Genomic DNA, 11,181 nt, shown 5'->3' with positions numbered 1-11,181 from the left:
TCTGTCTCTCGGTTTCTGTCTCTCTCTCCCTCCCTCCCCTCCGTCTCTCTCTGTCTCTATCTCTCTGACTCTCTCTCTCTCTCTTTGTATGTGTGTGTGTCTCTCTCTCTGTCTCTGTCTCTCTCTCCCTCTCCCTCCATCCCTCCTCTCCATCTCTCTCTGTCTCTCTGTCTCTATGTGTCTCTCTCTGTGTCTCTGTCTCCGACTCTCTTTGTGTGTGTTTGTGTGTCTCTCTCTGTGTCTCTGTCTCTCCCTCTCTCTCTCTCTCCCTCTCTCCCTCTCTCTCCAGGCAAGTTCTTCTTCACTAAGCAATCCCAGGGGGCCCCAAACCTCGGTTCCAGCCTGCCTCACAGGCTTTCCCCGCCTCCTCCGCAGCCTTAATCCGCAGCCTTTGCGCCATTCCCTCCACCTGGAATGCTCTCGCCTCCCTGAGCGCCTTTGATGGGGAAGGGGGGTGCTAGAAGGGAAGGCTCTGGAATGATGCACCCCTACCTCCTCACTCCGCTCCCCCCTGCATCCCCAGCGGCATACCTGACCTCCCCCCTCCCAGCGTGGGGGAAGAGGCAGCTGGGAGGAGGAGGTGGGAAGCGGGGAATGAAAGAAGGGCCCTCCGTGGGGTTTTTCACCTGCTTGGAAGAGACAGACAGAAATGAAAGCTCTAGAAACTGCCTGCTGCTCTGCTTTGCTCGGAGGCCCCAGCTCAGTGGAGCCTCCCTGCCTTCCCACTATGCCCATGTGCCACCCTCTTCTCTTCCTCCTCCTGCAGGCAGGTGCTCCAGGCAGGGAACACGGGTGGGTGGCAGGGTTAGAGAGACCTGGGTTCAAACCCCGTTCCTGCCACTTACCCAACTAGCAACCCTAGCAAACCGTTTGTCCTCGTTTCTTTAGGAAAAGGTACAACAACCAATTCCTGGCTTTTTGGGCTCTGGTAAGAACTAAGGAAGATGGCAGATTTTTAAAAAAAGTCTAACATGACTATGACAGAAAGGCTCAAGGCAGAGATAATAGTGACAGCAGTTGACATGATGCCGATATGTGCCTGGCAACTCTTAATGAGGAGGAGGAGGGTTTGTGCCTGTCTGTCCTGACTCTGTTCCCTTGGTGAAAACATGTTACGTTTTCTCCTCCTGCCTTCAAAATCCTGCATGCAGCTGAGGTGTATAGCCCAGTGCCACTGCATACACAAAGCACTTTGCCCCAACAAGACCTGAGTTCACTCCCCAGCACCCACCCCACCCCCCAAAAAAGCCCAAATCCTGAACTTGACCTCCTTTACCAGTCTCTTCATTTAATAAGCATAGATTGCTGTCTGTTCCTGTAGAGGCTTACGCAGGGCACTGGTGACCCGGGATCAATCTAACCAGTCTCTGTCTGAGAAAGCCTCTTAATGAGAAAGAAGCCATCGGGGGAAGAACTGACACGAAGCCCAGTGGTCTCAGTAGCCTGTGCCTATAATTCCTACACTTGGGGGGTGGGGGGTGGGAGGGTGAAGGCAAGAAGGTCAAGAGTTCAAGGTCATCCTCCTTGATTACGTAGCAAGTTTGAGACCATTCTGGGTTACCTGAAACCTGTATTAGCAGCAAGAGACAACTCAATGGTTAAAAGTGTTGACTGGCAAATCCGAGGGCCTGAGTTTGATCCCTAGGCTCAGCATGGTGGAAGGAGAGAAGTGATTTCTGCAAATTATTTCCTGATCTCCAGACACACACACACACACACACACACACGCATGCACTAAATAGGCAACATAGTGGAGAATGCCTAAAATCCTAGCAGCTTCGAGGCCAACTGAGGCCTCACAGTCAGGGATGAGGCAGGATGATTGCAAATTTAAGCTACAGAGTGAGTTTGCACTAACCTGGACAATTTAATTAAAATTTATCTTAAAAAGTAAAAAGGATGTGTATGGGGGCGGGGTGGAGTTTGCTTAGCCTACCTGAGTCCCCGAGTACATGCATACACACATACAGTCAAGCAGAGAGACAGAGAGAGAGAGAGAGAGAGAGAGAGAGAGAGAGAGAGAGAGAGAGAGAGTCTTGCTTTGCTTTGACAGTACTCTATGCAACCTTGGGTAATGGGAGAGCCAAAAGCAAGTTAAAGAGCATGCAGGCAGAGGGACTTTCGTCGGCCAAAGTCTAAGGGGTAAGAGGGAAAATGTTTTACTGGAGGAAAAAACCCTCCATGGGAGCTGATGACTGGAGAGGCAGAGATGGAGGTTTGTGTTGATGAGCGTACAGGCCATGTGTGAAAGGTTTCTCTTTTTTTTTTTTCCTACACGTATTTATCATAAACGGGAGTAGTCTGTAGCCTTCTGCCAGGCTTGGCAGCAAGCAGCCTTACCCACTGTACTAGATCCGTGGCCTAGCTGGCCTGATTGTTTTGTTTTGTTTTGTTTTGAGAAAGGGGTTATTACTAGTGTAGCCCTAGCTGGCTATGTAGTAGAGACTGACCTTGAACTTTGGACAATCCCACCTCGGTGGCTTCCTGAATGCTGGGATTACATGCATGCACCACCTCTCTCATTGGCATGAAAGGCCTTTAATAGGAATGTGCCACTGCCAGATGGCCCTTCACAAGATTTCTCTGAGTTTTTGGGGAGGATCTATTTATGGTTTGCATTCATTCATTCAAGACACTGTTTCAGGGCACTGAAACAGTCATGGGAAGTACACATAACTAAAGATTCTTCAGCCAGAGCAAAGGGTAGGGCATTGGCTGCCACCACTTCGGAGGCTTCCGTTGAGCAAAAACTTAGAACGTGAAAGTAAATGGCTCTCACGAAGGAGGAGGAGGAGGAGGAGGAGGAGGAGGAGAAGCAGAAGCAGCAGCAGCAGCAGCAACGGCAACAGCCAAGTTCTGTACAAGGCAATGATATGAACATATGGGTGATGGCCCTGGGGGAACTTGCAGTGGAGAGACCAGTGATTCATAGAAAAACAAGTGACAGCAGGAAGAGGAGGGATGGGCTAGGGTCGAACAATCCAGATCCTGTAACCTCTGGTCTGGAGGAAACAGCTAAGTGGGCAGGGCCGTGAGATCTTCCACCAGCCCCCTCTGCAGCTCCCTCATTTCCTCAGCCCTGCTGAGCCCTGCAGGTTCAGATAGACACACCAACCCCAGAAAGAAAAGGAGGTAGTGAGGACGCGGGCAGGCCAGCAGGCGGGCGGAGGACAGGTCTAGGCCTCTTGCTGGAGCAGAGCCTTCTTTCCAGGGCCTAGAGCCAACAGGCTGGGAAGGCAGAGGTTGCAGGCAAGGATTAAGGAGCCGGTTGATTTTCTACCCAAACCAGAGCTGCCTGCCTCTCTCTCTCTCTCTCTCTCTCTCTCTCTCTCTCTCTCTCTCTCTCTTTCTTTCTCTTTGAGGTTCCCCCCAGCCCCTCCTCTTTTTTTTTTTTTTTTAAAGAAAAATGTTCCTGTACACGCACCCAGAGGCTTTTGCAGGAGGCAGCTTTTAGAGAGCTGGGAAAACAAGCCAAGAAGCAAAAGGGAGGAAGAAGACCACGCCTCGCCTGGCAGATTCCTAATGGCCCAGGAGACCAGGGCTTTGCAGGGGGAGCTGCTGCGGGGGTGGGGGCTGGCTCCAGTAGGAGGGGAGGGAAGGGCAGGCAGAAGGACAGCCACTTGCTGGCCAGTGACCTTGGGTGGGATGCTGCTTGTTTCCCTCTGGTGTGGATGGAGGAGGAAGGCAGAGACAAGGCTGGCCGGCTGAGGTCACAGGAAGGCCCCTTCTTGCTTGAAATGTGATCTCGGGATATGAAGCCTGCCAACCTGCCCTCTCCCCCTCCTGCTCCCCCCATGCCCCCCCCCGCCTGCAAGGATGAAAGGCTGCCTGTCTCCAGCTTCCAGACACCACCACCAATAGCAACCCCCACCAACTCCCCCCCCCCAGGTTGCCCCCCTCAAAAACAGGCCCAAGTCCCTCCAACTTGGAAAGCGACAAAGCTGCTGCAGCTGGCTGGAGCCAGTTGTTGGGCTCCCCACCCCAGTTGTTGGGTATCACCCCACCCTCCTTTCCCGCAGTTTGGTGGACCCAGAGAGGCCTGATGACCTGCATGAGGTCACACAGCAAGTTGGAGGAGCTGAGCCAAGACTCACCACAAAGTCTGGACTCCAACTTCAGACTTCCTTGTCTTTCCCAGAAATCCCACTGCTGCTGGGAGGTGTGTCCTGGGGACTCGGGGTGGGGGATGGGAGTCCAGGGCCAGGAAGGACAGTTCAGAGCTCTGTTTGAAGTCACTGCACAGCCTAATGTTGACTAAAGTACCTTGGTTTTGTTTTGTTTTAAGACCAGAAGACAATTCCAGGCCCCTGCTTAAGCCTAGACTTGCCCTGCTGCCAGGGGAAGGAATGCGGTTCTGGCCATCACAGTTGCTGGTGGCCATTGCTACTTAGGCTCTTGCCTTTCTCATCCCAGCAGGCACTGGGACAAAGGCTTCTTCTCAGGACTGTCCCTTCCAGCCCCCTAAGCCACCTCCTCACAAGCAGTCCTGCTAAGTCACTGTCCTCTCTGGGCCTCAGTGTCCTTTCTGTAAAATGGGACAGTGTGTCTCCCTAGCCCACTTCTCTGTTTTGAGGTTCAAAGAGGCAAAGTGCCAGAAACCTGATGGTGCAGTCCCCCCACCCCCACCCCTACCCCATCCTACCTCCCCTCTGTCCCTCTAGCCTCTGGAACTATGCTCTCCTGCTTTCCCTAGCAGCCGAGCCCAGGCTAGCCTAGATCACCTGACTATCACTCTAGGAAGCCTGTCCTTACCTCCAGTCCCTACCAGCTTCTGGGATATTTATCTCTGTTATATTGAAATAGTTAAAGTGTGTCATGGGATCTGTCTCCTTCCTGAAAAGGAAACAATGACAGCTAACACCAAGTGCTCACTCCATTCTAGGCATAGAGGTGCCATTAATGTTCCCATCTTACAGATGACAATAAAGGATCCGAAAGGTCCCATCACTCGCCTTAAGTCATAGTAAGATGAAGGGCGAGCCAGGACTCACCACAAGTCAGCTGCAAAGCCAGACTTCCAATCCATACCCGAGGCTGTAGCAGTGTACCGCTAATGATGTCTCCCCAGCTCCCAGCCCAGCAGCCAGCATCCACTCAGTGATCCATTAAGTTGGCTGAATGCATACACAAATGGCTGAGGAATGCACACGAATGTCTGGAGAATAAAGCGTCTTCTTGGGTGAGCTAGGCAGGTGGTGAGGGAGGGTCCCCACTACGGAATATTGCAAAGAACAATTACCAGATTCTTTCTGCAGTATGGAAGCCACCTGGGACATCACCTTTGACTCTTCCCCATAATTCATCTGCCAGAGCCAACCGGTCCCCCCTGGAACCCCAATGTTTGCTTGGTGTCTCCCCAGTGTACCCCTTCCTCTCCACCTTTTAACAAGCACAGGCTGGCCACATGTAGCAGAGGGAGGGTGACCTTGAACTTCCCTTCCTCGTGCCTCCTCTAAAGAACTGCAATTAGGTTCCATCAAGCCCAGATCTTTTTTTTTCCCTAGAGGCATGCGTGTTGGGGGGGGGTCGAGGGAGGGAGGGAGGGAGGGAGGGAAGGAGGGAGGGAGAGAGAGAGACAGAGAGAGAGAGAGAGAGAGAGAGAGAGAGAGAGAGAGAGAGGTGAGTATGGGTCCACACGGGTCCATACCTTAGGGGTCAGGCCTTTACCCCTGAGCCCTAAGCACATTTACCTGAGAACATCTCAGCCTCAGGTACTGCTCTTTTCTCTTGGATTTTTGTACCAAGTTCCTCCCAGGATTGACTCTTTCTCTAAAGTAATCCCTCTAAACTGGGCATAGTGGCATATGCCTTTTATCCCATCACTTGGGAGGCAGAGGCAGGAGGATCTCTGTAAGTTCCTGGTCTACATAGTGAGTTCCAGGACAGCCAGAGATACACAGTAAAACCCTGTCTTGAGATACACACAACCCAAAATAAAATAAATACATACGTCTGAAGATAGCCTGCTAACTATGTCATCTCTTTATCCGCACCCCTTGAATGGCTCTGCAGTGCTCTCTGGGTAAAATCATACTTCCCACCTAAGTAACCCTGCTGCCCCTGGCCTGGCCCCATCGCCTGTCCTCTCTGCATGGCTCCACATGTCCCCTGTTCAAGCTCCATAAGGTATAAAGAAGGGAGCGGATGACAGAGAGGTCTAGCCCCACCCCTACTACCTGCCAGCTGTGGGACGTTGAAATAGGTCAATGCCTCTCTCAGTTTCTCCGCTTCTGGAGTGTGGACGAAAATCAGAGTATGTCACAGAGTTGGTGTGAGACTTCAGTGACTGCTTTGGTCCCCAGCCGTCACTCTAAGTGACTCTTAGGCTTCTTCTGCCACCAAAAGTATTCTTTCTTTTAAAATTATATGCAATTTATTCAGTCTGGGTGGTACATCTCAGAGGTCACGAGTGGAGGTCAGAGAACAGCCTGAAGGAGTCAGTTCTTTGTCTCCACCGTGTGGGTCTCATGTAGACCAGGCTTTCCCTGAAACTGGACCTATAACCTAAAGATGACTGTGAGTCTCTGAACCTTCTGCCTCCATCTCCCAAGTACGGGGGATGGAGGTGGGCGCCATCATGTCCAGTTTATGTGTTGCTGGAGATCGAACCCAGGGTTATCCTGGACAAGCGCTCTGTGCCTTAGGGTACATCCTTGCCCTATTTCTTTTCTTTCTTTTTACTTTTTCTTTCTCCCCTCCACCCTCTTTTGGTTTTTCGAGATAGAGTTCTTTTGTATAGCCCTGTCTGTCCCGGAACTCCTTGTATAGACCAGACCAGGCTGGCCTTGAACTCACAGAGACCTACCTGCTTCTACCTTCTGAGTGCTGGGATCACAGACACGCACCACTTTACCCAATTCTGCCAGTGCCTTTCCTGAGTGCCCGGCAGGGGAGGGGATCCTGCAGGAACCTGGGTGCCTGTTGTCCTCTTAATCTGGTGCAGGATCTATTGTGTGGGGGTGGGTGGAGGAAACTCCTGGCTCCCATTGCTGCCACACTCCCTCTCTCTTCCCCCAAGAGGAGGGGGTGTCCAGGTGCTGAGCACAGCCAGTGGAGCTGGAGTTGTGGCGTCAGTATCCCCTGGCAGGCTGTAGCTCCTTGAAGACCAGGGCTAGGCCCTGCAGGACAGGCCTCCCAGCCAGTTCCCACCTGCAGCCCCACCTCATCCTGGCACCTGGATTAAGTGACTTTTCAAGTTGTAAAACTGCATCTTGATTGCAAAGGTGTAGAATCCAAGCTTGGCCCTGTCTCTGCTCAGCAAGGAGAAGGGAGTAGGGTTTCCTTTTATTCCTTTTACCTTGTGTCCTTCAGTGTGAGGCCATACCTTGCAGTTGGGAGCACAGCAGAGAAGGTAACTAGAAGTCATAAAGCCTGTTCGTTTCCCAGACTTGGACCTCTTTCTGATGCCCACTAACCTCAGGACAAAGTGTCAACTCCTATACAGCCTGCAGTGCCCAGGGTGGCTTGCTCTTTGCTTCATCTGTTTTTGTTTGTTTATTGTTGGGTTTTTGTTTGTTTTGAGACTAGGGTTTCACTATATAGCCCTGGCTGGTCTGGAACTTGCAAATGTAGACCAGGTGGCCTGGAATTCAGACAGCTGTTGTTGTTTTGAGACAGGGTTTCTGGCCCTGGCTGTCCTGGAACTCGCTCTGTAGATCAGGCTGGTCTGGAACTCAAGAAATCAGACAAACTGCCTCTGCTTCCTGAGTGCTGGGAGCGCAGGCAACACCTGGCTGGTTTGTTGTTTTGACATCGGGTCTCTTGTAGAAGGACAAGGAGTTCAGGGCCATCCTGGACTCCTAAGTGCTAGAATTTCAGGCGTTGGATATCATTACCAGGCTCTTCTTTCTGAGACAGGATGCTGTTATGTAGCCCATGGTAGGCTCAAACTCATGATCCTTCTATCTTGGTCTCCGAGTGCTGAGATCATAGTCTGTGCCTCTGTGTCAGACTGTGGTTAGTGTGCTCGAAACCTACAAAAAGCTTTGAATCTCACCGGTCATGAAAGCTCTCTCTAATGTCTTCTTTTTCTTTCTCTCCTTCCCTCCTCCCTCCAGCCTGCCCCCTTACTTTCCTACCCTATCACCAAGCCCTTGGGTTTTTGAGATGGAATCTTGTTATCTAGCCGGGGTTGGCCTCCACGTTGTAATCCGTCAGTCTTCCCCTCCCGAGAGCTGGGATCGCAGGCACGCACCACCTTGCCCAACTCCATATGCTGTGGTGTAGCAGCTGTGTCACGTTTACACCCATGATTCGCGGTGACTCGCCATTGGTGCAGTGTGAGGCAGTGGGCTGAAGATCACTCCTGCTCTTCACACCTGTTCATTTCTTCCAAGTTTGGAATGCACCTCACCTCCTATAACAACCGCCCCCATCCCCCTACTCCCCCCCCCACACACACACTCTCTCATGAGGATCAGGTCCTCAGTCTACAAGCTTTTATCCTAGAATTGTCCTTCTCCCAGTTGTAACTGGACAGTTTTCAGTGTTTCATCCGTCTGCCCCCCACACACCTCTGTAAGCTCAATCGCTCAGTTTCTATGGTTCTCTCTCTCTCTCTCTCTCTCTCTCTTTCTCTCTCTCTCTCTTTTTTTCCTTTCCCGTGTTGGAACTCAGGGCCTTGTGCAAGCTAGGCAATCACTCTTATTAACTGGGCTGTATACCCTGGCCCCTATAACTGTTTTTGCAAAAATACTTTTTTAGAAATGATTTATTGTTGTTTTTGTTTGTTTGTTTTTTGTTTTCCCCAGCTAACCCAGGGTCTTGCGATTGCTAAATCCCCAACCCCTGTTGTTGGTGTTGGTGTTGTTTTAATTTTGTTTTCCAAGACAGGGTTTCTCTGTGTAGCTCTGGCTGTCCTGGAACTTGTTCTGTAGGCCTGGTTGGCCTCAAACTCAGAGATCTGCCTGCTTCTGTCTCCCTAGTCCTGGGATTAAAGGCTTTTACTGCCTTGCCCTGCTTGATTTTATTTTAATTTTTATTTATGTGTGCATTTATATAAGTGTATGACACATGCGCAGGTGCCTGTGGAAACCAGAGGAGGGTGTCAGACAGAGCTATAGGCATTCGTGATCCAAAATGGTGCTGGGAGCTAAACGTGGGTCCTCTGGAAGAGCAGGAAGTGCTCTTAACCACTAAGAGTGGTCTCTAGGCATCAGAAACAGTTTTAAGGGAAAGATATGTACAGAAGAATGCACACATTAAATACACATCTTGATGAACTGTCACCCATGTAACAGAAGCCAGACCAAGATACTTTTCCTTATTTCCTGTACCCAGAAGCTCCTTCCTGTCCCTTCAGTTTCAACTGTCTGTTTTTTTTTTTTTTTAATTTTTATTTTGTTTTGTTTTAAGACAGGACTCATATAGCCCAGACTGGCCTGGAACTGACTAGGAGAGCTGAGAATGACCTTGAACTCCTGATCCTTCCTGCCTGTACCATCCAAGGGCTGGGACTGACATACTATGCCACCAGCCTGGATTTATGGGATGCTGGGGATTGGATCCAGGCATTCCTTGCTAGACAAGCACCCTACCAAAGAGCGACATTCCTAGCCTGTATTTTCAGTATTTTGCATTCTTGTATTCTCAGTACTAGCCCAGAACCAGGAATTAGTAGATGTCCATAGGTTTGTTGAATGAATGAATGAATGAATGAGTTGGTGATACTGTTAATGTTTGGGGTGGGGGTGGGGGTCTTGATCCTTTCTTTGACATTAAAAGAATTAAAAGGCAGGAAAACCTGTCAACCGAGGGAGGACTACAGAAGCTAAAGCTTGGTCTTTCCTTAAGGGCGTTTTCTTTGTTTGTTCTTGGTTTTTGGTTTTTGGGGCACAGAGTTTCTCTATGTAGATTGGCTATTGTAGACCAGATTGGCCTTGAATGCAGAGATCCGCCTGCCTCTGCCTCTCGAGTGCTGGAAACGAATGAGCCACCAAAACTGGTAAGGGCTGGGGATTTAAGGAGTCTTCTTTCCCTCAATTTAGGGCTGGCCAGTTTGAAAAACAAAACAAAACAAACAAACAAACAAAACACAGGGAGGGAATAGGTCTGAAAGTTTGGGGTAAACAGGTCCTTGTCAGACTGACAAGAAGAGAAAAGCCTTACTGCTAGAAGAAAAAGCCCACTAGGCCTGTCTGAGGTCAAGAGGGTGAAGAAGACAGCCATCTTGGAAATTCACCTAGTTATGACCCTCCTCCTCCATGTTTGTCTGCCTGTCAGAGACTCCATCTAACTCCTAGTCCCTCAAAACTTAATTCATCAAAGAAGGCTATGTGGAATCCAGTGTTCCTCAGTTGTAGTCCCAGCTTGGTGTGAGCCCCCAAGGAGGTCTCTTCTGCTTTCTGGGCCTCAGTTTGTAGACGAAGGGAAGTTGGACTAATGATCTCCTTAGGGCTTTTCCAGATGTGGCCTCTGGAGCAAGACTAACCCCTGGGGTTCGGGCAGTACACAACTGGGAGTTATTCCGGTTTCCTGCTTGAAAATGAGGCCCTGAGGGGTTTGGAAACTTGATCTGTGTACAGGGTCAGAACCTGGGCCTGAGAGTCAGGAGAATGAGGTTTGAGTCCTGGGTCGGTGGGTGTCTGGGTGATCTTAACTCTGTGCCTTCCTTTCCTGGGCCTCTCAGACACACAAGAGGCGGTGGGAATGGTTGAACCAGCTCCAGGCCTCTAAGCGTTAAGGTTTGGTTCCTGGGGAAGGGTAGTTTCTGGCTCTGGGTTCAACTCTGCCAGGCTCTGGGAGTGGAGGGAGAGAAAGTCATGGTGTGATCCGCCCAAGGGGAGGGAAATCGAAGTCTGGCCAGGGACCCAGTGTTCAGCCAGGAACCAAATGGAAACTGGATTGATGACCCAAGTGAGTCTCAATGTGGGGAGGCTGAAGGGAGGTACACTGGGGAACTCTGAGTGGGGTATAGGAGACCCCAGGGGAGCTTGTGGAAGAGACAGAAATGGCTTCCTGGGGGAGAAGATTTTTGAAATTGGCAGTGCAGTCCGTGCTGCTTTCCAGAGATGGGAGGAGGCGGGAAGAAGGAAATTGGGTCCAGGTGACCACAGAGCAGCAGCTTGGCCTGGTATAGGAGAGGTGGGGCTCGCCTGTGGGAGCTTGGACAACAGCCACAGCTGGGCCGTGGAGGGAAGCAGGGCGGGCCTGGCCTTAGCTCTGTGAAAGTACCCTCTTCTC

Source organism: Grammomys surdaster, unplaced genomic scaffold (assembly GCF_004785775.1).
Source record: "Grammomys surdaster isolate TR1022 unplaced genomic scaffold, NIH_TR_1.0 126313, whole genome shotgun sequence".
In the NCBI taxonomy this organism is placed as follows: Eukaryota; Metazoa; Chordata; class Mammalia; order Rodentia; family Muridae; genus Grammomys; species Grammomys surdaster.
The sequence above is the reverse complement of the archived record's forward strand: the minus strand, read 5'-3'. Positions refer to the sequence as shown.